The sequence below is a fragment of the Enhydra lutris genome, unplaced genomic scaffold (genome assembly GCF_002288905.1).
Source record: "Enhydra lutris kenyoni isolate GAN:26980312 unplaced genomic scaffold, ASM228890v2 scaffoldscaffold17, whole genome shotgun sequence".
In the NCBI taxonomy this organism is placed as follows: domain Eukaryota; kingdom Metazoa; phylum Chordata; class Mammalia; order Carnivora; family Mustelidae; genus Enhydra; species Enhydra lutris.
Window position 1 is genome coordinate 6264575 of NW_019154101.1, and position 27935 is coordinate 6292509.

General features: G+C 47.7%; 1 protein-coding gene across 1 annotated transcript in view; it reads left to right on the top strand.

Moving 5' to 3' along the window:
* Positions 1 to 27935, top strand: part of LOC111147472 (transcriptional regulating factor 1) — a 200221-nt gene that overhangs the window by 107471 nt on the left and 64815 nt on the right. The window contains exon 3 of the mRNA XM_022503502.1: positions 26429 to 26543. The gene's annotated coding sequence lies outside the window, so the exon portion shown is untranslated. The remainder of the gene's footprint in view (positions 1 to 26428; positions 26544 to 27935) is intronic.

Below are 27935 nucleotides of genomic sequence, written 5' to 3' on the forward strand. Positions count from 1 at the left end.
GTGGGTTATCCACCCAACTGGTGGGCATAGACCAGTTGTGAAAAATAAGTAAAAACAAATGGGTGTTGAAACATCAACACAGAAAAACAGATGCTCCTGGGAGTTCGCTCTGCGTGGGCTGTGAATGGAGTTCCAAATGAGAATGTTATGGTATGGAAGGGCCTCTTTTGGGTCCCCTTCCAGCAACGTGGCCGATCCTTTCCAAAGTCTGTGTGTGACATTGCAGTCTGGATTCAGGGAAAGTCATCTTAAATCCTGCTGGGTGGAAATGGGGCATAAGAAGGGAGGAGGCAAAGGAACGCCATTTTCTAGCCCATAATACTCAGAAGCCAGATTGCTGCTTTTCGGAAGTTAATAGTAGGGCCTTGTTAATTTCTTTGTAAATTCCACTGAATAAATGATCCATTCAATTTAGGATGTTTGGCCTCTGGTAAGTAGCTCAAAGTCTGATAGCGCCATTTTGAACTTCACGCCTCTGTGTGTGCACGTGTATGTGCACATGTGTGCACACGTGCACTCTGAATTCACATTGCTGTGGCCCAGATCATTTTTTCTTCTCATGGCTTCACAGAATCCCAGTCTTGTCAGTGCGCTGCTTCCTCTGCCCCTCCAACTTCTTAGTTCGGTCTTTCGTATCTGTGCTGCATGGCAACACTCCTTTCCCCACAGTGCTCAGTGGAGGCCAGCTCTTTCTGTTTTGGGTCATTTGGGGTCCTGCCACTTTCCCCACAGCAGGGAGCCAGTTGCCTTTGAACAAAAAGGTGATTTAAATGCAACTCCTCGATCTTCTTCCAGTACCCTAGAGCAGGGCTTCTCAAAGTTTAATGTGCACACACATCACCTGGGGATCTTTTGAAAATGCAGATTCTCACTCAGAAGGTCTGGGTTTGGGCCCGAGACTCTGCATTTTGAATAAGCTCCCAAGTGTTGGTGGTGCCGGGGGCCCAGATAGCAGGGATTTCAACCCTCAGCCCTGTGGAGTTTTTAATAAAAACCAATGCTAGGACCCCACCCCAGATCGGTCATATCAGAATTTCTGGGTGGCAGGGCCTGGGCATCCGTCCGTTTTCAAAACTCCATGAGTGATTCTAATATGCAGCCAGGTTGAGAACCGCTGATCTGCGACCTACCCATCTCCATCCTTCTGCTTAGGCTGTCCCTCCTGCTTACGCCTTTCCCTCTTTCCACCTGGGAGAATTATCTGTCCTTCAAAGTTCAGCTCAGAGGCTTGTCTCCTTGGAGCCTTTCTCAGTCCCCACCAGGGTAACTCTGTCCCTTTCCTCTGTGCTCTCCATCACTCATGCCTCCCCATGGAGATGGTCTGGGCATGGCTGCCTCTTGCAGCCAAGCAGGCTGGCTTTGAGGATGGATGCACCTACTCCACTACAAGCAGGGATTCCATAAACAGGAGTGAATCAGATTTTTCCCAGGTCCAGAGACAAACCACAGGGACTTCACCCTGCTATGGTGAGTTTCTCCTGCGTTTCTCTGAGGAGCTATAGAACCAGAACTTGAACCCAACTTTTCTAAGAGAAGAAGTCTACGTGAAAAGAGGTGCTTCGAATGTTGGAGAAGGTCGCAGATGTTAAAGGTCTTGCTCCACTGCCCTCAGGACTCCTGACCACCTGACCATTGCCCTTCCCTGGCCAGCTTCCTCTCTGCTGGGCCTTGGGCCACACAGCCACACCTCTGCAGAAGGAGAGAGCAGGGCGCATCCCAGGCTCCTCGATGTTCACGGTTCCACTGAGCAGCTCAGGATGCCCAAAGGATGGGTCAGTGGCTGGAGTTTCTCTGGCATCCTCCTGTGTCCTTTACTTCTCTCCCCTTCCAGATATACACTCCATTGCCCCCAGGACTCCATGGCCCCCAGTTGGCCTCCTTAAAGAAGGAAAACCACCCCGTATTTTTCTTCTTTTCACATTTGCTAGGGCCTATGCTCCACTGAGCGAGAACCATGACCACCACCATGCCCCGTCATACACATAGCCTGCATGCAGTAGGAGCCTAATAACTATGACCGCGTGGACATGGAGCTCCTGCTGCTGAGACAGGCGGTGCAGCTGCACCAAGCTATGTGACACTTAAGTAGCAGAACTGGCGTTTGACCCCTGGCTGCTGAACACCAGCCTGGGGTGCTGTGAATTTGCCCTGAGCCGCACAGGCCATTGTTTCCTTAGGTCACGCTTCCCACACAGGTGTTGAGGGTCTGATGGGGATCATTTGCTCCACTGAGTTCTTCACAGGGGTGATGTGAACCTCCCTCATCTCCCCACCCCCCTGGCTGGCAGAGGAGACGCAGAGCTTAAAGAGTGGAGGAAGGAGTGATGATCCCTCCTTTGGGATCATTTGTCTCGCAGGTGATGGCTTGTTGACCCCAGTGTGTCCCCAGTAGGTAGAATAAAGCTACTTCCTGGCAAGAGTGGGGAAGGATAGAAACGGGCATTGTGGCTCCAGACTCTCCTGGACCTCAGAGGCTGCAGAAGGTGAGCAGGGCTATGCAAGCCTCTCAAGACCGTGCACTAGGGTGTGATGGCCAGGTGGGCGTCATGGCCAGGTGGGTGGGATGATCAGGTGGGCGAGAAAGCCAGGGAGTGTGAAGGCCAGGTGAGCATAATGGCCAGGTGGGTAGTAGAGCCAGGTGGGTGAGACAGCAGAGAGTGAATGGGAAGCAAGAATGCAGTGTCCCCTGGGATCTTGCTGTTCTCTTCCTCATCAGCTTCTCTCTCCTGCGTTTCTGCCTCCTTTCTTCTGTTCATTCCTCGTTCATTCATGTCAGTGTTTACTGCCTCCTGACTCTGGGGATAGTGCAGTGCAAAAACGGGCCCTCGTGGGGATTAGGCCTGCACTGTGGAATATAGTGGCCATGCGTATCCTGTAGATACTTAGATTTCAATTAAATAAAATTAAATGTATTCTTCAGTTCAGTTCCCCAGTTACATTAAGTAGCCAGATTTCAAGCACTCAACAGCCACACGTGGCTCGGGCTACCACATTGAACAGCACAAACAGAAGAGCTTTCTGCTACTGCATAAAGTCTTATTGAATGGTGCTGGCCTACCATCTAGCCAGGGAGAAAAGCATTTACTTTCCTTTTTAAGATTTTATTCATTTATTTATTTGAAAGAGAGAGAGAGAGAGCCCAAGCGGCAGGAGGAGGGAGAGAGAGAATCTGAAGCAGATTCTGTGCTGAGCGCAGAGGCTGACTTGGGGCTCAGTCTCACGACCGTGAGCTCATGACCTGAGCCAAAGTCAGGAGTCGGACACTTAACCGACTGAGCTGCCCCGGTGCCCCAGAAGAGCATTTATTATGTAAACAGACATAATGTGGAGCCATGGAAGGCAACAGGAAGACAAAGTAAAGGGAGTCCTGTCAGCAGATAATGGGAGTTGGACCTAGTTGGGGGAACCAGCGCTTCCCTGAGGAAGTGATGGCTGCATTGGGGTTGGAGCAGATGGTAACCAGGTTGGCAGGGAGGTTGGAGAGGAGAGGAGAAAGGAGAGAGGGTCCCAGCATTAGTGCACAGGGAAGTGCCTAGACAGAGGCCGTTACTGGCATTCAGTGACCGACTGTCCCAGTGCACACTCATGGCGACTGTTTAATCCAGAGCTGTATGGAGCACAGGCCCTGCTGTTCCCTGGTGAGCACACACTTCTGGGTCCTCCCTGCCTGGATCCAGATCTGCTTACTTGAACTCTGAGTGCCTCAGTTTCCTCATCTGTAAAATGGACAAAATAGTATGTCCATGATAGAGTTGTCATTAAGATTAGATGAGTTAATAGACACAAAGCACCTGGGAGTGCCTGGCACCCTGTAAGTGCTGCTGAGTGCTGGCTGCTGTCACCCTTACTGTTTCCAGGACCCCTGACTTGTCAGCAGGGTGATGCCCTCCCTCCAGCTGCTTATGGGATCATAAGCAGAATCACCTGGGAGCAGGGCTTCCGGGGTCTTGGCTTATACTGTCAGGTGAACCAAAAGTTCTGGCTCCTAGTGTCCCCTCCCCACCCTGTCCCGTTCTGGCCTCTCTGATGTCAGTCCTCCCAGAGGACCCCACAGACACTTGGTTTGAGGGTGCAGAAGTCACTGTAGTTGTCCTCTCTGGGACCTGGGCATCATGTAGTCCCATAACAATCCAACAATCCAGCAAGGTCAGTCCTGACACCAGCGTGTCGGATTCACCTCCTCGTCAATGTTAGTACTCCAGGGAGGGAAGATCTCACCCACGAAGCTGAGGGAGCCAGCATCTTCCCTCTGGCTGGATCCCCAGTACCCATTCCTGTCCCCTGCGGGGCGTCACTCAGGTGCAGGTGGGATTTCTCGGTGCTCTGGCACGACCACGGCCACATCAATCACTCACAGCTTCAAAATATCAGAGGGAGCATTCTTCACCCCTCCATCATGGCACCTTAAAGTTCCAGAGCCACCAGGCTTATGGGACGTGTTGGCCCTTACCTGGGTGGGGTCTCAGAGCTTCGCTCCCTTTTCCCCTTAGGGAGCTGCAGCCATCAGCAAAGCCACGGCCGTCCCCTCTCTCTGGTGGTCTGTGCTGCTGTCCCCTCCGAGCCAGCTGTTTCAGCGCGGAGAGGGACCACTCTAAGTGGTCCAGCCCAGATAGATAGGATTTGCTGCATAGGATTAATTCCCAGAGAGACTCTTTTCTAACCAAATCAAAACATCACCATGACTTGGCCCATCCAAGCAATTCTCTCTTGTAATGAGATTTGATACACGAGATCAGCCTGGATAATATTATTAGGTAACAGAATTGTGGAGAATGTTAGAGCTGGGCTTGGGTTGCTTTAAAACTCAAAAGCGGGTCATGATGGTGTAAGTGGTTGAGGAACCTGAACGGGCCATTGCTGGAGAAGGAGTGAGCGTGTCAGGGGTTCCTGGAGGCCCATCTCCTACGTTTCCTATCTTAACCTTCACCCCCATGGCTCAACTACCTTCAAATCACTGGGCTCCACTCACCTTCCCGAACTTTCCTTTGTTTTATTTTTAGATTTCCACATTTATCCTTTCAGGGCTTCTTGACCTGCTGGCACCCCTTTCAGTGTACACACACACACATACAAGCACACACATCCACACACACCTTTTGGTATACACACATCCACATGTGCGCATGCACATACACACACACCCCTTTGAGCTACATGTGTCTATATAGTTGTTTTGTTTCTTTTCTTTTTTCTTTCTTTTTTTTTTTTTTTACTGGCCCCAGCTGAAAGCCCACCTAGGATTGCCGACCTAAAAGAAAAAAATATCTTTGCTGTATCCTTGGAATTTTCCATTTCTTTACGGCTGAGACATGATGGGATGTTGCCGTTGGGATTCGTCACTGCTCTTGGCCTCAGCGCCTCGACATCCGTTGGTGGGTGTCTGGGGCAATTTCCTCTTCACATTAAGTAAGCACTAGAGGGGCCCATGTGGCCCTTGAAGGCTCCTATATTTTCCTCCCATGGAGGATGAAGTCAGTCACGGGGCCCCCTTGGGATCTTGTGGTTATTTTCTGCCCCTTGTGCCAGTTGGAATTAGGGGGTGTCTGTCCCTTTCCTTAACGATGGTAGGAGTTCTGCATCCTGGCTCAGGGGCCCAGGGCAGTTTCTCTGGCACAAAGAACACTTTGCCCAGCTGTACCAGGATGAAGGGAAGCTGCTGGCTTTGATGTGGCTACTGAAGGTTTCTGTCAGGCGAGTGAGCACCTTCCCTGGCAAGGAAGGGGCTGAGGTGACCAGGGAGTCAGGTGCCTGCTAGAACCTCATGACAGGACCTTCAGAAAACATCCCCTTAGATGCCCCCTTCATTCTCACGAGGAGGGTGGTAACTTCCTCATGCATGTGAGGCCTTGAGCATTGACTGCAGTCATGAGCACCCCAAAATGTTGCCAGAACCTAGCTTCCCAGTTTATTTGGAACCCAAGAAAGATGAAAGCAGGAGGTGAAATAAGCTTAATCAAGAACCATCTGAGTTAAAACCAGCCAGCATGTTATCGGTCGCTGTTAAGGAGCAAGCTGGTAACTGGTAAGTGTGTGCTTCTGTGATGGGCCGTGGGAAGTCAGTTCTCTCCACTGGCTCATACACCAGACTTCTGTGTTGTATTAACCTACAACCTCATCACTTACTAGGATCACCTTGGGAGCAAGGGTCCTCTCCTCTCCTCTCCTCTCCTCTCCTCACCTCTCCTCCCCTCTCCTCCCCTCTCCTCTCCTCTCTTTCCCTCCCCCTTCTTTTTCCTTTTCCTTTTTCCTTCCTTTTCCTTTCCTCTTTTTTTTTCCCCCAGTACAACTCTCTCTGGAGCATCATGGACATGCTCTTCAAATATATGTATCTATTTGTTGGAAACATGGTGGGAAACCAGATCCATAAAAGCAGGTCGGCTTAGCAGACCTGCTTTTATGGCGCTCAGCTTAGCAGAAAGGCCTGGCATTACTGCATCAGACACTCCATAGAGGACTGTCTTCTCACCTGTCTTAGTGGCCAGAACATAGCCTTCTGGATTCTTAGAAAGAGTAAGCACTGAGACAGGAAAATAAGTATGGACCATCTTGAAGAAGCCAGTGGAAGAAGCCTTCTCAGGGCTGACCCTGACTAGTTATGAGAGCCTCTGGGCACATTCACAGAGGTCAGGTTCATGGTGGAGGGGAGGAGGCCTAGAAAATGAGCAAGACTGTCCCACCCATTGGGGATTTGAGACTGTCGCCTGCCTAAAAGGTTGAGAGCTGCTCCTGCCCCCCCCCCCCCCCCCCCCCCCCTTGTGACTTCCACCCTTTCAGTGTTTCCTACGCCCAAGGAGGTAGGGTAGCTTTGCTGTGAGCTTCTCTTCTGTGAGAGCCTTGCCCATCCAAGGGAATCCTGTAACGGATAGTCTGTTTTCCAAGCCATTTTTCTCTCTTTCTAGAGATCTGTGGAAAAGTAGGAGTGGCTCCAGCTTCCTTGGGTTCGGCCCCACACATGACACCTCACCCTGTCCCTCACAAGGCCTCTTCTTTTTTTATTAATAGTTTTTTTTTAATATTTCATTTATTATTTGAGAGTGAGAGAGTGTGCGCACAAGCAGTGGGGAGGAGCGGGGGAGAGGGAGAAGAAGGCTCTCCTCCGAGCCAGGAGCCCAACGTGGGACCCGATCTCGGGACCTGAGGCCAAGTCAGACGCTTAACCGACTGAGCCAGCCAGGCACCCCACTGGGCCTCTTTTTTACAAGGATGTCACACTTGGTTTAGAACATTTCCTGACTTTTCAGGAAAAGAATGACCGGTGACACGTATTTTACTTCCCTGGAAACAGAGTCTCCATTCCCAGCTCTTTGGCAGAGCTCAAAGGAAGGGGAGAGGCTAAGGGCAGAAGGGACTATGTGTGTGGCCCCTGGGGTCTGGGGTGTTCCTACTAGCCTGGGTCTAGCTCGGAGTGGCCCAAAACCTCAGGGCTGGGGGCAATGGCAGCCAGCACCCAGCCCAGTGCCCCTAAGGAGATCAGACCCTACCCTAGGCTCTGAGTCCCTTCCCTTCTCTTGCTTGGGGATCCACAGCACTTGGGGACCCTTCATTCTCCTGTGCCTTTGCCCTCTTTGACTTAGTGGCTCATAGCTGGGGAGCTTTTTTGGGTGACCCACAGGGGACCTGGCCTCTACTTGGGGTGACCTTCTTGTCATTCAGTTAATCTGGAAAAGGGGCCTCTAGTCTCCTACCTGCAAGGTAGGTACAAGTGGGCAAGAGGGAGTGATGAAACTTTGTGGATGCGCCAATCTTTTGTTCTCTGATTTGCCTTTAGTCCCTGTTTCTAGCCTCGTGTCTTTCCACCCTTCCCCAGTCTTGGCACCCTTGCCTCCCTCACTCTGGAGTCTACAGAGAAGACACACCCTCCTCATCCACATCCTCCCCTGGAGTGCCCTGTCCTGCTTTCTCGGTGCTGCCTCCTGTCCACTGGCCATCTTCCTATAATTTGTCGCTAATTACTTCTTTCCTGTTCTCTTCAGTGTTGTTAAGTTTATACAATTAAAAGAGTTCCTTGACTGTCATTTTAATGGAGTCCTAGAAGGGGTAAGGGATAAACAGGTTTTCAGTCTTCCATTTTTAAACTGGAAGGGTTTCACGGTCATTTAACGAACTTCATGGTATTCTGTGCTGTTTCTGTACCTTCCCTTTACCCAGGCTTGTGTCTTGGCACATGTATATTTCGTCCCTCTGCACTACCCACCCCCCCCCCCCAATTAAAATTAGCACATGATGCACCCTTGTAGTAAATTTTCAGGCATGGTCATGATGATTCCCAAAGGGTGAATTTCTGCAAGTAGAAGTTTTGGGTCAAAGGATATGCAAAACCTTAAGATGTTTCTGGTATATGTTGCTAAATGTCTCCTCATATGGTACTAATTTTCATTTCCACTGGCAGTAATGAATGTGCCTGCTTCTCCACATTCCTGTCAGTGCTGGAGATCATACAGCATATATTTTTGTGTCTATAATGTGAACGTTCTACGGGATAGATTTCTGGGTCGGACTGCGTGCGCATTAAGGTTTGGATAGACATTGGTCCACTTAACATCACGCATGAGCATGCTCATTTCTTCCACATTCTTGCCAGCACAGCACTAGGATATAAAAAATATTTTCCAGTTTGATAGGTTCCTTTCATCTGCCTTTTCTTGATCTCTCCTTAGGCTTACAGTTTTTCATGTCTTTACGCCGTTTGTATTTCTTCTCTCATGGATGGCCTGTAACCCATTTTGTTCTTTGTGTGTTTATCATTTTCTTACTGTTTTTTAGGCTCTCTTTATATATGAAGGATACTAATATGCATATAGGAAATTACTTTTTTATTTTGTTGACTTTTAATTTTGTTTACCCTTTGGTGTTTGAGTATGCCACGGGTAAGTTTTAAACAGTAAAATTGATCAGTTTGTTGCCTTCGTGGCCCACGTCCAGGATTGATCAGTCTGTTGCCTTCATGGTCCGTGTCCAAGATCACCCGCACCTTGAACTTCCTGGGCTACCTGCACTTCCTCAGGGCTAGGGCCTGAGTGATGTGCTGGCAGCAGGTGTCAGTGTAACTGAGTTCAGTTCTTTCAGAATGAGGGCCAGGTCACGAACGCCAGTTCTCCTGGGACTGCTAGCCCCATGTGGGGGTGGGAGGCTAGTGCTGCGGAAGAGGCAGCCCCTACCTGGGACTCAGCATTACATGACCTGGGGAGCCGCTAGCTGGAATCTTCCAGAACCCACCTCACACTGGGGTGATCCAGAGGCAGAGGATGAATGTCAGTGAGAGGTATGGACATGATTCAGAGCAGCAGAGCTCCAGATCTTTCCTGCCCCTGAGAGCTGGCCTCAGGGGGCAGTGTTGCTCACTAGGGCTGATGGTTATGAGGAGGGGCTGTTCCTGTCCAAATCTTCTCTGCCTGATTGAGCCTCAAGGAAAGTCAGGACAAGACCAGTGGGACCGGGGCTTTAAAGGGCTCATCTGAGTTGGTTCAGCTCCGGCTTCCTATGAAAATAGCATAGGGTAGCCTCAAATGCTACAGGACAGTTCTGTTCCAATGCAGTCGCTTTACATTGCAATGTGTGTTTCTCCTTAGTGTTTACTGAATTGACTTGCCTCCTTCCTCCACATTTACCAGATTTCCTCCTGGTGAGACAGGCTCAGGGAGGAGGCTGACTGGGGGGCGGTGGGGCAGTGGGTGCTGGCAAATTGCTCTCAGTGGCTGTTGCTGAGTGGAAGCTGGGGACTTCCATGGTCAAGGTGGCTTGGAGCCTCAGTTTCCCCAGACAGTCATCTGTGGGGTAGAACTAAGATCTCTTTTAGAAATGTGTGAACAGGGCACCTGGGTGGCTCAGTGGGTTAAAGCCTCTGCCTTCAGCTCAGGTCATGATCTCAGGGTCCTGGGATCGAGGCCCGCATCCGGCTCTCTGCTCAGCGGGGAGCCTGCTTCCCCCTCTCTCTCTGCCTGCCTCTCTGCCTGCTTGTGATCTCTCTCTCTCTCTGTCAAATAAATAAATAAAATCTTAAAAAAAAAAAAAAAAAGAAAGAAAAGAAATGTGTGAACAATGCTGAAGGGACTTTTTAAAAACTTTCAGCAAAGTGGGTCTTTCAAGATACGTTGACCAAACCCTCAAGAGCGGCCTTTATGATTCTGCCTACAGTGGGGTGGCTATCCAAGATGGATAATTGCACATTTCCTCCTAAAAATTAGGGATGGAAAGGAACTAGGATGTATAAAATGGATTGGGACCATCACAAAACTGCCACGTCCTTCCACCCCTCGGACACGCCAGGCTCACTCCAATCTCTCAGCCTTTGCCCTGCCGTAGCTCCCCCTCCACCCAACCTGCCCCCCGCTTCCCCAGATCCAGCAAGGCTGACTCCTTCTGTCACTTCGGTCTTGCTCCAATGTCCCATCCTCAAGAGCGACTTCCCCACAAGCCCAGCTAAGGTATGCTCCCCCCACCCCAGTATGTCATTCTCACTCAAGTTACCTTACTCTTTCCTTCACAGCAGTGACACCATCAACAGTAGTAGTAATCGCTACTATTGAGGGATATCAACCACGGGCCAGGCAGCGTCATCAAAACTGTATATGTTCGGATGCTTCGGAGCCTCCCATTAACCCTATGAGAAGAATATTATTATTCCCACTTTAGAGATGAAAGAGATCAACTCCCCAGCGGGGCTAACTTAGTGGTTTGACACCAGGAGTCATCTGTTCCCCAGGTGTTTGTTGAGAACTGATTATGGACCAGGAGCAGGCTCTGTGCTAGGAGTCAGAGACAGAAGAAAGAGGAGGTCACCAGCCTTGCATCCGGGTTGTCAGGAGAGCAGTGTTCCAGATTAGGCCGGGTCCGGGACTCCTCTCTGAGACCCTGGGGCAAGTTGCGTATCCAGATTCATGCAAGTTTATTTTTCCATCTGTCAGATGTGACTAGAGGAACCTGCTTCAGCTCCTCCTCTGGGTTCTAGGGAGATTTGTTGTTGAAATCACTTGGGGGCATTCATAGGGCAGAAGAGATGCAGGGCATCATTGGGCATTGTCCTCCAACACAGGGAGACAGCAGACATATTCCCTTCCTCCCTGAACGCAGGCAAGGTAGACAGTTCGCCACCACCCATCTCTGTCATGGCGGTCCTGAAAGTTTTTATCAGTATCACCGCCTTCCCTCATTTCTAGGCATCTTATAGTGTCTTGGGGAGTTCTTAAATGTCTCCAAGATTCTAGCTAGAATCTCAGAATCAATTTTTGGTCCCTGGTGTAGGAGATGCTATGTTTATGTAACTGGTCAAGAGGATTATGGGACTTGAGGCCGCAGTCCCATCTGATTAGAGTGGTTGAATTTTATTGTCCGAGGATCCAAAGGTCTCTTGCATAGTGATGGCACTTTCTGAAGGAGGTTGTTCTTACTCATCATTAGGCCCCCAGTCTGGCTGTTTAATTTCAACAGCTGGTGTTTTTCTGGAACCTAATGTAAGGGCAATGTTTTGCTTTCTATGACTTTTGCCAAGACCAATAGTTAGGAAACAAGCCTATGGTAGTAGATGAGATGTTTGTGTGTGGAACTGGAAACGGCCTTCTTGTTCCTTGTCATTCTGTTGAGATGAATCATTAAAAATGAAGCAACCAAAACTTCAAAGTAAAACCAGCCAACATGTCCGACCCCATCCTTCTAAATAGTACGCAAGTGGGTCTTTGGTCTCTGCTTCTTGCCCTGAGCCCCACCCACCTTTCTGTCATCCGTGGTTTGTTTCCTGTGTCCAATTTGCTGCACGATCTGTTACTAATAACCAAACATGCCCTCACAAGCTGGGGAATATTTGCAGAATCATAAAGCAATTAAGCTATAATCTCCCACTTTCCAAAAGAGACCGGCATCCAGCCTGCATACTCCGGGAAGATCCAAATGCTATTGATTTCCTGTTTCATTTGCATTATTATTATCCTAATGCAGGCCCCTGTCACCCCATCCATCATCCATCCATCCAGGGGGTCACTTGTTATGGACTAGGCTAGGATCTGGGGATATAAAGGCGAATAAGTCACCCTTCTCGCCTTCAAGAGACTTCATACAGTAATAGCAGGAAACAAGAGTTCAGGGAAGTGTTCCAAGCTCCGATAATAGTCAAGGCTTAATGTTCCCAGTACTGAGAAAAGGCAGGGTTTGGTCAAGAAAAATTTAATAGAGGTAATGACCTTATAACTGAATCTTAAATGACAGCTCAGTGCCTACCTATATGCATATATAGGTACTTCCTAGCTCCTGGCCTCTCATCTTCCCACAGATAATAAGCATCTAGTAGGACAAGTCCTTTATGTCCCCACCTGCTCTTTGACATTGGTTCATATCCCACCTGTGTAATTTCTGCACAGCTTCAGTCATGTCACTGATCTGAATGTTTTAGCTCCTGAGCCTGATGTTGGGATCCCTCCTCTATGTTGTCCCAGCCCGATGACCAGCTTATTTCTCATTCCTCCTGTGACCGAGCAGACCCACTCGGTGCCCCTGAACATGTCTCAGGTGCTGCTCTCTCTTGTTTATCTAATTGCACTTGTCCTTCAAGAGCCGATCCCATCTTCCCTGTTCAGGAAAGCCTGGGGAGGTGTGTTGCTTTCTGGTTTGGGTCTTGGAGATGTGTGGTTGCACATTTCTGGACGTTCATCGGACCACCCTGTATCATTACCTTGCTGTGTAGGCCTGTTTCTCTCCTTTTTTCATGTTGATGGGATTCTTACTTTATATATCCTGGTTCTTCTCCTTGACTAAATGCAGGACTTAAATATGGAGATCCTCCATCTATATTTACGAATGAAAATTGGAGGGAAATGACACATCATTTATCACTTCTTCATGGCAGACCCGTAGTTCTGCTGCTGAACTAGAGAAGGGCAGAGTTACCACTCTGGGCATCTAATCTTTTTTTTTACTCTCAGGTAATGGAGAGTGTGAGAATATGTGTTGGTTGTTCTCTCTTTGCCCACCTCCTTCTAGACCCATTCTCTGCCTTGCTGTGTCCTGGGGAGGCTGGCCTCTGTGGATTGCATCAGCTGGACTTCTCTACTTTACCTTCTAATTGGGTTTGACTAATGGGAGATGCCAGCACCAGAGGTTCTTGAAAGTCAAGAACCAGAGGAAGAAAAGGTTGGAGTATTAATCCTCTTGGTTTCTCTTTGCTTTATCTGATTTCTGGCAGTGGCTGTGTTTGTTTGTTTGTTTGTTTGTTTGTTTGTTTGTTTTTATAGCTTCAGCCCCTCTTCCAGAGCTCTAGCCTCATTGGGCTCCAGGAACACCATTCCCTCCCTTTGCCCTTCACATCCAGGGGTGGTAAGGGCTTCTTGCTGGTCTTAGTCTCTGAGCGCTCTACCATATATTGTTGGTTCCCTTAACCCTTGTCCATTCACTAAATTATCTCCATTTAAACTCTTTTGGGTGCCATCTATACTATGTTACTCAGTCAACTTATAGGCTTACTTACCTATCTCAGTAGGCAAACCCATGAAGTGATGTTTCATTTTCTTTCAAACGCTTTTTTTTTTTTCACTAGGGTTGGGGGTGTTCGTATTCAGAAGAATTTATAATAAAAATAACAGTCTCCTGTCCCTTTCTCTCCCAACCCAGCTGCACTTCCTTGGGGGCAACCACTTTTAACTCTTTCAATTACTTCTTTCTGGCACTTATCTCCATATTTGAAAATAAGGTGCTTTTATTTCACTCCTATTTTAGAAATTATCAACTCACTTCCTGTTGTGATAGGTGATGATTTAGCTCACTCATACCACCCTTCTACCTCCCTCCCCACATCCTCACAACATAGTTGTATTGTTATTTATAGTTCCTCTATTTGGTTAGCTTTATAAGTGAGATTCTTGCTGTCATATTTCTTGTTCATTAACAACATTTCTTGATTCTCTTCTCAGTAAGATGAAGATGTTAGTGTTCTTACCCCAGCTACCTCCCATTTTCCAATTTATGTCATCTCTATTTTTCCCTTTACAATAAAGGTGATAGCATTTACATTTTTATTTCTAAAGGCCATTAAATCTTCTATGCTTTACCTGTAGGTTGATCCTAAAGACTGAAAAATCAGCAGATAGGATTTGTCTTACTGTGAATATGTAAATAATAAATTGTGTATTGGCGGTCTGCCTTGGACATACGTGTTTGGTTTGCCTAGTGGTTTTTTTTTTTTAATTTCAGCCAATATTTTAAAATAGAATTTTCATAAAAGAGTTAGAGTTTGGGATATTGATTTTAAAATTGGAAGCTCTGGCACATATGGTCTGACTTCCCAAATGGTAACCCAGCTTAAGGATGCCTCCTTTAGAATGGGCATGCCTACACCAGTTTTTACAGTCCCCACCTACTCATTCAGTGTATGCATGTGCATAATACTTAACCTGCTCTGATCATTAACTTATTTGCTTCACCATGAAGGCATTTAAAGTGTGTGACCCTGAAACCTGATCTATTATCTTCTTTGGAACCAAGTAATAATATATTAGGAGTCTTTCGGGGAGCAGCCTTTTATTTTCCCAAGAGTATTTTATTGCCTTTTTTTTTTTTTAAACCATTTGTTGTTATCATATTGTCATTTTCCTTCCTCCCAAACCCTCCAGCCAGTTGGGTGTTTTATATATCCTCCCTTTCTCCCAGAGCCTCTATTCTCCTCAAGTTTGATCTGGTTGCTCTCTAGGCCTGCTACACATTGTCATCTGGGATTTTCCTTTACTATTTTACTAGGTTTGTTCTACTGCTTTCTGGACCTCATATCTTTTCTTTGGGCCCGTTCAGTTTCTTCAGGGAAAAAAAATGCCATTTTTCGCTGGGGAGAGTGGATACCTGGCTGCCTGTGAGCCACCCATGGAGGATTCAACTCCTCTTGACTTCAGATTTCATATAATCCCCCCTGTTCAGCTTCACATCTCATTCCTGCCCTCCATTGCCCTGAGTCATGAGCCTCTTGGCCATTCTGCCAGGCTGATGGACTCCCATGATACTCACATCTACTCTGGATTCAGGCTTCCTGTGTCTGCATCATCAGTTTCCAACCTTGCATCATCTGTTTATTTTCCACAAAGTTGTTCCAGTCTCTTCCCTAGTAGCCCTTACCTATTTCCTTTGTTATTTGAAATGATGTCTTTTTTTTTTTTTTTTTTTCTTTTTTTCTTGGAGAGAATATGAGTGTAGGGTGGCGGGTAGGCAGAGGGAGAGGAAGAAAGAGAATCTTAAGCAGGCTCCATGCCCAGCTTGGAGCCTGACATGGGGCTCGATCTTACAACCATGAGAACATGACCTGAGCCGAAATCAAGAGTTGGATGCTTAACCAGCTGACTCACCCAGGCACCCTGAAATGATGTCTTTTTAAAATCTTACTTCCTTCACTTTCGTCTGTGTAGTGACTTAGCTATATGAAAAGAATATAAGTAATGCATTATCCATGTTCCATCTAATAAATATGGAATCTCAACCCTTCTTGAATCTGTTTAAAATTTTTGCCAGATCACTTCTAGAGATAACAGGCTAAACTCTCCCCCATCTAAGTAGGGGCTTTTATTTTATTTTTTTTTTTTTTTTTAAAGATTTTATTTATTTATTTGACAGACAGAGATCACAAGTAGGCAGAGAGGCAGGCAGAGAGAGAGTGGAGGAAGCAGGCTCCCCGCTGAGCAGAGAGCCCGATGCGGGGCTCGATCCCACGACCCTGAGATCATGACCTGAGCCGAAGGCAGAGGATTTAACCACTGAGCCACCCAGGCGCCCCTAAGTAGGGGCTTTTAATCCCAAATTTACTTTCTTTGGGATTTAGGAGAGATTCTCTGTTTCTGATATTACATACCTATCCAATCTATACTTTTGAAACAAAAATGATTAAGTTTAGATCTTGTATTATCGTTGTTAAAGCAACATTAGCTGCCACAGTTATCTTCCGGTTTGGGGGAGTTTACCATGATCAGTTATTTCTTGCCCTTGATAATGGTCAAAAGCAAGTGTTCTGGAGGAATGCCTGGCATTCCTCTATAGGGTTATTCAGGGACCCAGGTACCTCTGTCTTATGATTCTGCTATATTTTAGAGGGTACGTTCTCAGTAGGGTTAATATCACACTCAGGGGAGCAAAAATTAGTTCCCAGGGGCAAAAAAATTTTTACATTCCTTACATAAATATGATGGATCTATACATGGTAGCTAACCAGATATATGGTGTATCTGTGGTATAATGTCATGGAGGAAGGCAATTAGGAAAAAAATATCCAAAACTGCTCCTTTCTGGGGAATAATGATGAAGAAAGCAAGGAAACACTACTGCAGGCCCAGGAGGCCCCTGGGTTTAGGTGGAAGGGAAAAAAGAAGGTAGTAGAAGCTCACCTACCTCTTCACCAGCAGGGCCCCAAGATGATATATGTCCCCAGGCCCTTGTTTCATTGATGAGAACTAGTCATAAGGTCCCATCTTGCAGATGGGGTTCCTGACTGGGCAGCTAGCTGCCTCTGAGGGACACCTCTCACTAAATAATGGGGAGCATGGATTTTGGAGGATGTTTGGCCTTCAAACACAGGGGTCAGCAAACGGTCTTAAAGAGCTAAGTTCTAAATATTTTAGGCTTGTGGGCCATATGGTCTCTGTCACAAGTCTGCTTATTGTACTGAAGGCAGCAGTAGACAGTATGCAAATGATGGGTGTCGCTGTGTTCCGTGAAAGCTCTTCGCATACATGGGGGCTGGCTGTGGGCAGGCTGTGGTTGGCCAGCCCTGACACCCGAAGACCAACCCAAGGTCTTTCAGTTGTCCACATGTCCTCTGCTTCTCAGACCTGGAGTTTCCCTTCAACAGAATGAGGGTGAGGCCCTGGTTTTTCTGTGAGAAGAGTGGACTAGGAGACGGCCCTCAACCAAGGGAGGGGTAGAAGCTCCAAGTGTGGAGAAAGGGGATTTATTCTGCATGGGATAGTATGCTCTTAAGCCATCCCCACATCTGACCTTTCCACCCAGCTGACATGGCAGGAGGCAGGGTCCTAGGCACAGAGTAGTAAGTGCTCAGAGATGGATCACTTAAAAGTACCTGCATTATTAGGAAAATAAGTCCAGGAAGGATACGGGTTCCTGTTCCTTATAACATTAGGGAATGGACCATAATGTTCAGTGAATTATTATCCAACAGTTAAAGCTAATATTTACAAAGAGCTTTTAATAACATGACAAAATGCTTATGTTAGAAACAGGATACAAAATTATATATACAATATGATCTCAAACCATAGTTCCTTAAAAATTGAGCAAAAAAAATTTGAAATAGTCTCACAAAGTGATGGGATTATAAGGTGTTTTCCTTTTGATTTTATAGATGTTTACCAAAATATTTTTGGTCACAGTGGCAGATATGCTGCCCCTGGCACCTGGCAGAGGCTCTTGGGGCTTCAAGGGAATTCCCTGTGTCCAGGCAGACCCCGCCTGCGCCCCTCTGGATACGGTCCCGGATTACTGAGAAGGCTCAGATTTGGGGGTGACAGTTGAGGGAGGGTGGGTGGGAGAGTCAAAAGGTTAAAAGGAGACCCTCTCTCCAGCTTATGTAATCGCTCTAAGGAGAGAGGAGGGGAGAGAGGGAGAGATGGGGCTCAGCAAATGAGTTCCTGGCTGCTTGTCATGTGAAGAAAACTGATGTGAACGACACTTTCCTCCTCTGCTTCCTGCCCTGCTTTTTTGTTCTTTGTTTCATGAATAATGTGAATACAGGTTCCTCATACTCGGGAGTTATTTTTACAAGGTCCCTTCTCTGCTTCGGATGACTCAGAGCTGGGGCCTTCTCATGAAGACGTTCCTAGGGAAGCGCCTGAGAAGATGCCGAGCACTGGGCCGTCTGAGGGTCAGGATCAGGTGTCCTTCCGGCCCCTGACCTGTCCTGGTCTTCTTTTTCTTTTGGGGCCACGTCCACCAGGGAGGAAGAGGCGGCTGGAGGGAAGGCCTGGCTGAAAGCAGACGCTTTTCCTGCGTCCCCGTCAACCCAGCCAGCCCTGCCTTTTCCTCCCCATCCTTTTCCTCCAGGAGAACCGATCAGGCCTGCTGGCCGGGCTGGAGGGGAGCTCAGGGTGGGTCCCCAGGGTCTTAACGGTGTGAAAACCATCTGAGTGGGGTCACCACACACTAGGGGAAAAAGAGGATTAGAGGACCCATTGTCGCATCTCCCACCACCCCCACTGCTCCTGTGTTCCTAGAGAGGAGACGCTGCATCATCCTCTCGGTTTTTTCCAGAAACCACGGCCAGCACTGAGACCTAGTGAGTGTGTTTTGGAGAAATAAATTAATGAAAGGGAAGCCTCTTCCCGTGGATAGAGCTGAATTCCCCCGACACGCCCGTGGACTGTGGTGGGTTCTGCCTCTGCTCCTGCCCGAACTTTGGCCCGTGCACTGGAAGCAGTTTTTGCTTTCAGCATGGGTGTCCTCTGATCTGACCCCTCCTAACCCCACTGAGAGGCAGGGTCTCGTTTCCATTTTACGGAGGACTGGGGAGATCGGGCAGCATGCTCAGTGTTGTGTGGTTAGGAAGAAGCATGGCTAGATTATTCTGCACTACGTCTGCTGACTCCATGGCTGTTTCCCTGACCCTGTGTTGCCCCTCAACACGAGAAACCCCAGAAGTAGAGGCTTTCTCGCTTCTGGAAGAGACGCCATGCCTTCCTTTGTTCTCAGCTGCAATGCTATCCTTCTGGGGGAACCAGTCCTTCCCCTTCTGCTCTGCCTATAGCGGGAGAGTGGGTCTCAACCACTCGCTGCCCAACAACCCTGGGAAGAATATGGTGGGAAGGCCCCTCTCAGACTCCCCTTCTCTGATGCCTTTGGAGAAAGGGGGGATGGTAATTGGGGAATTCTCCCTTTTTCCTCCTGCAGAGCTTCCCAACTCCCAACTCCCTTTCCCTGCCATCTTTTCTCAGATCACTCGGTCCTCAGCTTAAAACCCTAGCTGACCGTTTGGAACTTAGAGTGTATTTTCCCATACAGGTAGCTTGAATAGGATGCTTGGTTTGCCCATGATCTATCCGAGATAGAATATGAATAGCATTGGCCAAGTAGAGAGCTGGTATTAGTATTAATGGTTTCATTGATTGATTAATAATGTCATCACCATGTCTTGCCTGGAAAACCTTAGCAGCCTCATAACTGGTCTGTCTCCACTCCTGTCCTCCCATACTTTGTTCTCTCTGTGAAACATTAACCAGGCCCCATCTCTCCTCTGCTCAGAGCCATCCAGTGGCTTCCTAGCACTGTCACCTGGCCCCTACCTGCCTCACTGATGTCTCTACCAGCCCTCCCCTCTCCCCCAAGCTCATATCACCAAAGGACCCAGCATCCACTCTTCCCCCTGCCTGGGACTCTCTTGCCTCCTTGAATTACCTTGTTCAATCTCAGTTCACTTAGGTCTCTGCCCAGATGTCACTTTTTCTGCTGACCTTCCCTGTTCATTCTTCAGAGGGGTGACCTCAGGCATCCATCCCCCTCACTGCTGTCTCCTTACCCTGGCCTGTTTTCCTTCCTGACAGTATCATTCCCACTTTCCACTGCTGGTGTATTTGTTTCCTTGTGTACTGTTGGCCTCCCCTAGCAGAAAGTCGACTCCACAGGTCAGGAACCTGGCTTCTTTTATTTACTGCTCTGTTTCCAACACTAGAAAGGTACCCGACACATAGTAGGTTCTCAGCAAATACTCCCGAATAAGTAGATGTGTGAACAAAGGCATATCTACATCTAACAGGCAGACTTGGTTTCCTGTGGAATCAATCACACATTCCAAACCACAGTGCTAGAAGTGAATCTCTACTTTTCCCAGTCCTGAGGATTCCAAGTGCAGGGACTTCATTTTAAAAATGAATTCATAGATTATTCTGGAAACAAGGACTTCTTATTCTGCATTCTTGACAAATAGACACCTGTTTGCCTAGACACTTGTTCTCTGAATTTGAGGAAGGAGTGGGTTAGGGGCCCTTTGGTTTTATGAGTCTCCTGCCACCAGTTTTACTGAGAATGGCTGTGTTTTCTTGATGAACCTAGAGTAGTTTCTTACCTCAGCACTACTGACATTGGGACCAGGGCATTCTTTGTTGTGGGGACTGCCTTGTGCGCTGTAGGGATGTTAGCAACACCCCTGGCCTCTGCCCATTAGATGCTAGTAGAATCCCTAGCTGTGAGGACCAAAAGCTGTCTCTGGACATTGCCAGGTGTTCCTTGAAGGGCAAAAATCACCCAAGGTCAAGAACTACCACTCCACCGTAGGCTGGAAGCTCCCCACAAGAAAGAATTATCCCACCCCAAATGTCACTAGTGCCCACGTAGCGATACTCTGCTCTAGAAGGATGCTGGTCACAAGGAACTCTTAGCAGTGATGGAAATGTTCTGTTCTGTGCCATCCAGTATGGTAGCCACTAGCCACATGTGGCTACTGAGTACTTAAAATGTGGCGAGTAAAACTGGAAGCCCTGAGTTTTTAAGTTCATTTCATCTTATTTTAATGGAAAGAGCCACTTGTGACTAGTAGTTACTATGTTGGACAGCGCAGCTGGAGAGACCAGGGCAGCCCACGCTTCGTTAGGCACATAGGTCACCTGGGGACAGAAAGGCTGCTTCAGCAAGCCTGTCCCAGAGCAAACTGGCTTTGAACTCTGCTGTTTTACTAAAACTCAGTGTGAAATTTTTGCATCCTATTGCATTGTATAGCGAGGCATGTTTTAATTAAAAAAAAAAAATGAGTAGATTTCATCCCCGGTATTTAAGTGTATTTCAGGAACGCATGAGGTTAATTTCATGGCTCTGAGGATCAAGGTGATAAAGCAGAGTGAGCGGACAGAGGTGTGTTGGGGAGGGGGACTGTATAGGGAGAACTGAGCGAAAGGCATAGTATTCCTTTCTAACAATGAGGATTTTGTTTCCCTCTTCTGGAATTTCCTCAAATTTAATCTCTGGAGTGAAAAGCAACATTTAAATGCTACATTGTATACACAAGCAATGGGAGCAGGGTCTACTGTAACTCCCCAGGCCACTGTAAGATTGCTGTAGGACATAAGCTTAGCACCCACGACCTCCTTATGTCAGCGGTTCTCAGCCTTGGCCACATATTACAACCACTTGGCAAGCTTTAAGCACTATTGTTTAATAGGTTTGTGGTAGAACCCAGGCATCCGTGGTTTTGTAAACTCCTCAGATGATTTTGATGTGCAACCAGGATTGAGAACTGCTGGGCGAGCCCATGGGACACAATGGTTAAAAAAAAAAGAGAGAGAGAGTCATTGTCCGTGCCATGGTAGGGCTTACACAGTCTGACTAGGGAGACCAGCTTGCTAAGCATATAATTAACCGATTGCAACTGTGATAAGTACTGCTGCACACTTATATTTCTGGAGAGTCAGAAGTCTTGCTGAAACTATAACCTGAAAACTTGACTAGATGCTAGTGAGGGAGGAGCCAGGAGGATAGAATCCTAGTCAGAGAGGCCCGTGTGTGCAAAGGCCCTGGGGTGGGAAAGAGCTTGTGGGTGTGTGAAACCCTAAACACGGGCTGGCTGGGGCCATGAGCCAAGGGTGTAGGAGGCCTGAGGAGGTTGCAGAGTGACTAGTGGCCTGCTGTTCACCATCAGTCTACAGTGAGTCTGTCCGATGATATGTTCTCAGTGTTTGAGCTATTCTGGTATTGATGTGAATGGCTGAGCTTCTGTGTTCTGGAGTAACCAGGTGCAAGAGGCTGGATTAACTCATAGTGGCCTGGGCAGGACCCCCTTCTGCCATGCAGACAGTTGTTTTTTTCTCAACCTCCGTGGAAATGGGAGTGGGGCACCAAAAGAAGAGATGTTTAGGGAGAGAATGAGTCCCCCCCCCCACCCTATCTAAAAAGCTTCCGAGCCTCCCCTGGCTTTTGGGGGAATGTGTCACTTGTGTCTTCTTCCATGCCCGCATTTTCTCTGCATAGTGTTCATTGGATGGAAGGGTTGGCCCCCGAGCACCTGGAGTCTGAGACTCCTCATTGCATCCATCACTCTTCAGGCTGTTTCTTAAATTAAAGCTACAGATTGAATCCTCCTCCTCCTCATCATTTTTCCTTCTTTTTAAAATCTGTGCCAATTCCTAATTTATTGTGGGTGGCATGGAGGGAATTCTCTAGACTTCATTTGGTCCTGCTTCCCATTTCAGAGGCTCCCTCTTGTATATCCTGTGTCCCCAGCTAAACCTTCCCCCAACCCATCAGGGCAGGATGTGAACTCTTCCTTACTTTCTTTTTTCTTTTTTTTTTTTTTTTTTAAGATTTTATTTATTTATTTGAGAGAGAGAGTGAGCACAAGCGGAGGGGGATGGGGGGACAGGGGCAGAGAGAGAAACAGACTCCCCACTGAGCCGGGAGCTCGATGCGGGGCTTGATCCCAGGACCCTGAGATCATGCCGTGAGCCAGCTGAGCCACCCAGGTGTCCCTGAGCTCTTCATTACAACCACTTTGTGGCTGAATAGAACCCTCCCTCTTTGGTTTGAGCCTCTCAGTACCCATTTTAAGTGTTTCTGTAAATTAATTTTTTCCCTCCCCCCCCGATCTTTAAATTTTTGTCCCCCCCCCAACTCTGAAAAGAGTGTGGTATGTAAGGGGTATTTGTCCCCACGAGTGTGCAGAAGGGAAACTGAGGCCCAAACAGCCGTGTGGGGCAGTGGGAAGAGTCTGGCCATGCCTGGTGGCTTGCTGGCTGCAGATCTTTGAAACGGCACACAGCTTCCCAGGGCTGTGTCCTCCTTGGTTGCCTGGGAAAGAGATAATAAGATTTCTGTCCTCGTGGGGCATTGTGGTGCTGGAGTAAAGAGGAAGGGCTTCCGGGCTTCCGGGCTTCAGGGTCTGGCTCCAGCGCTCAATTCTGTGGTCTTGGGCAAGTCGGCAGGCCTCAGTTTCCTCCTTGTTAGATTGTGATACCCACAGTGACTCAGCAGGATTATTGTCAATATCAGAGGCAATTGCTGGGAAGTCCCAGCACCATGCCTAGTCTGTGGTAGGATGCGGTAGCTGGCCCATTTCCTCTACCTTCGGGGACTCCGCTATTTGTCCTGAGGAACCCACCCACCATGGGTGGGACCCCAGAGTTCCTGAGTGAGGCTCCTCGTCAGTCCCCGGAGGGACATCTGGATTTCTCAGATGCACTTGAGCCTGGGGCAGATGAGGTGTGACTCAGTGCGGAGAGTGGGACTTCCGGCTGCGGACTCTGAGCAAGGTGGCCGGGGACCATTGAGGGTACACACCAAGAAACCATGAGTCACCAGGATACCTGGCCACTGAGGGGTAACCCCTGAGTCCTTACAAAGCTCCCCTACGGCCCCAGTAGTGCCTGGGAGATCATTTCATGGATTCCTTTTGAGTTTCACAGGGAGGGAGGGCTGTGGCTGTCCCTGTCCCCTGCTCACTGGGGTGCAGTGATGGTCATGCTGCCCCTTATTCGGGGGCTTTTGGGAGCCAGGCAGTGTGCTTCTTGCTGATCTCCTTGAGACCCATGCAAGGAGGTACAGCTAACCCCATTTCAACAGAAGAACAGGGGCCAAATGGCCAGTGAGGGATGGAGTCATATTTGAACCCAGGCCTGCTAGGTCCCAAAGCTCATGTTCCATGCCTGAAATCGTATGACTCTTCTTAAAGGAGCGCCCCCTACCCTGCAGGATGCTTCTCCAGAAATAATCTTAATAATGGAATGCTCATTCTCATTCCAAAACCCACAGACTCACTCTCTTATCAATGCTGATCAGCTAATCTTTTACTACCGGCCAAATTGAATTTAACCAAGTCACCACTGCTGTAAAGAAAATAGGTAAGAAAACTTGGCCAAAAACTTGGTCTAAAATTGGAGGGAGAGTGAGGTAGCCCCTATTTTGGATTCTTTGTGCCAGCTTAGGTGAGAGAAAATTGTGCCATATGTGTGTATGTATGCACCTTCTGCTCCTGGCTTGCCATAAGTAACTTCCTGGGCACTTTGGAAAAACCTGCACAACTTTCGTGCTTTCCTTGAATACCACAGTGACTGAAGTGTGGTGTGAGGCCAAGAACCGATCTGGTCCTTATTACAAGCCTCCTTTCGTAACTAGAATGTGCCTTGCTCCTTCTCATCACAGGACCTTTGCACAGGCCATTCATTGTGCTGGCAACACCTTTTCTCTCTCGTTCCTCTCCTGTCCTCTCTGTTTTGCTTCACTAATGTACTCTTAGGGCTCTGATTAAAGACCAGTTCATTCTGAAAACGCCACTGACCCTTTTCCGTGGTGAGTCTACCCCCATCACGCCTTCTTAAAGCAGTAACCATACTTCTTTAGAGCACATCACTGTCACAGTTACTTCTCATTGTTTCTCCCTCTAGACTATAAGCTCCGTGAAGGCAGGGACCACTGTGGTCTCACCTGTTCTCTGCCTAGTACCTACCATCACTCAGTCATCACTGCATGGATGAATGGATGGTTGGAGAGACGGATCGAGCTAGTTACTGACTTCCTCTCCCTTAACTCCCAGCCAGTGTGTGCGGTTTTTGTTTTTGTTTTTTTAGCAGGGTAGGGAGGTTGTAAATACCTGCTTCCATGTCTGTCTTGGGCCGCCTTGAAGGAGCACCCGTGTTGAGGACCCTGGAGGCCAGCCTAGCACCTGACTTACGGTAGAGGACCAGTCACGTTTGGCTCTCTGGTTGCCTCGCATAGCTCTCGCCCCTGAGACAGTCAGCTGCAAGGACTCAGGCTGTGGCTGGGACCTTGCTGAGAGATGGCACAGGCCTTTAGTCATGGAAACCGAGGAAGTGCGTCCCTGCTTCCCACCCCACACCGCAGTTTAGCTTCTTGCTAATGTCTTCTACGTGGCTTGCCAGTTACTATATTGACTTATTTGTACATAAACAGCTATTGCCATAACCTTCTCTTCCCCACCATTCAGAGATAATGATATGCAATCTTTATAACATCACAGACATCGGTTCAGAAGCATTCTGTCGCTATAAGCCTCTATCTGATGTGCTTCTCGCTAGAATTTCATGAGCTTCAAACTCCCAAATTGCAGATGATTTAGCATTTGAAGCACGGAGTGAGACTATATGAGTGTTTGAGTTTAAAAAAAAAAAAAAGGACTTAGAAAGGGGGAAGTTTTTCTTCTGTGGAGTTATCTTCTAAAGTTTAAAATAGGAACTACTTAAAAGCTCAGAATTTAGAGGAATGAACACTTTCTCTTAAACATTCAAATGGGTGAAAATGACTTGTAATCTCTCCCTCAAGTATTAAGGCAATAGGCATTTAAAAGGTGTTTTTTTTTTTAATTTTTTTTGTGGGGGGGGAGCTGGCTGTCACAGAAAAGGAGTTCTCAATTAAAAAAAAAAATTTTATGGCATTAAATGATAGGAATGAACACCAGCAGCCCTCCTGACATCTCGGAACTGATTTTTCTACAATGTCCCAGTCTGTTTTAACAGATAACACTTTGTCCTTCCTGGTCGCAGTGGTAGCTTTGGCTGGGGTTGCCAGAGTTAGGGCTGGGAAATTCTGAGCAGGTTTCATGAGCCCCATACTCTGTAACCTGAGCCCAGCAAGTCCACTGGCTCTACCCAGACGCTTTCCCCAAAGCCCCTGCCGTGGCCCTCCCTCCAGGAGAAAGACTCTGATCTGTAGTCCAGGGAGTGAATTTGGCATCAACCACACTGGTAGCCACCCTCTCGAGAGATCAGCCAGACATCCTGGGAAAGCCTAACTCTCTGTGAACTTCTACGGATGCGACCCAACTGCGGTTTGCGTAATGGCGCTGGCCGCAAATTGCTCACCAGTCCATGAGACGAGTATAGAAATGGTGAGGAAGCGCTTAGAAACTTCCATCCTGACTGGACAGAGTGATCTGTTGAGTCAGATCATCGAAGAGGTGGTGCTTTGTATGAGCATTTTTTCATTTCGTTTGTCCACCAGCTCATTTTCATTATCTTTTATAAAAAGAGTTACCTGTGATGGGTTGGAAATTAAAACACAGAGACAACTCCTTTCCTTCCTGCCAACTTCTTTGGGAAGGCCTGTGGGTAGCGCTTGTGAGCTGCCTCTGCTCCCCTGTGGGACAGGTAGGCTGCTGAATGAATTTGGGGAAATCACAGCACTTACCAAATTATATTGTAATGAAACATGTGCATGTCTCCCTCCCTCCCTCCCTTCTCTCTCTCTCTCTCTCTCTCTCTCTCTCTCTCTGACTGTTTCTTGAGAGCAGGGAGTGCATCTAATCCATCTTTTTAGCCTCATTCCCCAGATCCCTGCATGGCACATTGCAGGGCGTGGGAAATGTTTGTCCCATCCATGCCTGTCTGCTCCCCGAGGACATGAGAGTGGGTGAGGCCAGCCTCAGGAACTCCCTGGGCTTTCAGATAGGATCCCCTCCAGGCTGGTAATGGAGAGCCAGGAGCAGACATTGAAGGAGTGACCTTTCCTGCTCTTGCCCCCGCAGAACCAGGCCTCCTCTTCCCACCTGCCCAGCAGCATGAGAGCAGCATGACTGCCCGGCCGCAGGAGAAGCCCCCAGAGCCAGGCCCCCAACTCAACCATCAGCTGCAGAGGTCAAGGTAAGCTTGCTTGCCTTTCTCCTGGAAGGTTCAGGCATTTTTATTTTAATTAATTCTCTGTGCTTCTGTGATCTCGCACTGTGTTCTGAAAGAACGTTCCTCTACCACCTCCTGAATCTGGGACCTTCGGCATATCTTTTAGAGATTGTATATCCAGGCAATTTGGGGTGAAGGACTCCCTGGAAAGAATGGGATTTGAAGGACAGTTAGTCTGTGATGTGGGACTCCCCGGACAGACTCCTGTCCCACACAGGGTTGTAAGGGGTCTTAAAGGATTAGCCAGGCCAATTCCTAACCAAAGTTGAGCAGTGAATTACTAGAAAATTCTTCCTAATTTGGAAGCAACTCTTTTTCTCTGGGATTCCTGTCTGCCCTTCTCTGCTCTGCCTTATGGAACCACAAAGACTGGGCTTTCAAAATCTCTTCCACGTGACTCTCTCTTCAAATGGGAAGATGGCGGTCATGACTCTGCTTTTCTTGTTGGTATTCGTTCTCCCTGGAGACTGGCCCCACTCTCTTGTGGGCCCCCTTGTCCCTCTCCATGTTGGAAAGGACTCCCATGCTCACTCAGCCTCTGCCAGCCTCCGCAGAGAACCTCTACTGACCATTCTTTGGTCAGGACATCTTAAGAACCCCCTTTGTGATAGTCATTGCACTAGACTCGAGGTACATCAAGACAAAACAAGTTTGGATCCTCAGAGAGAGTTAGAAAGAAACATAACTCCTTCGGCGTGTTCCCTTTTCATATTTTATCTCCTTTCAACTTTTTTTCTCAAATGTTCCATGAGCACTCGAAAAAAAGCTGTATTCTCTTATTGTTGGATATAGTTTTCTGTATAGGCTGGTCAAAATGAATTCATTCATTGTATGGTGCAAATCATCTATAGTATGTCCTTTTCTGTTTTTGTCTGATTAACCTATCAATTATTGAGAGAAATGTGTTAAAAATCTCCCACTGGGTTTGTCAGTTTTATATATTTTAAGGCAATACTATTGGGTATCTCGATGTTTAGAATCAGTGTATATTACTGGTGAGTTGAGATAGATTTCTACCACCTTTATAGACTTGCAGCTTTTTCTGATGTTTCTTCTAGACTGAGCTGTTTTCCCCCCCTCGTTCCATTTTCCATCTTCTTATTTAGAAGTTCTACACTCTCTGTCTGTTCTTGCAATGGTTACTCGGGCTTTTGTAGCTGGGATACTCACCAAAGTCCAAAATTCATCAGGGTCTTTACCTTCATGAAACATCACTGTTTCATACAGTAAGTGTTCATACAGATGTACCCACATACTTACCATTATCTTTTCTTATTCTTTTATGAATCTCGGATAGTTTTCCTCTGCTTATTTAGCATTAGCTTTTAGTGAGAGTCTGGTGGTGTTAAACTCCCA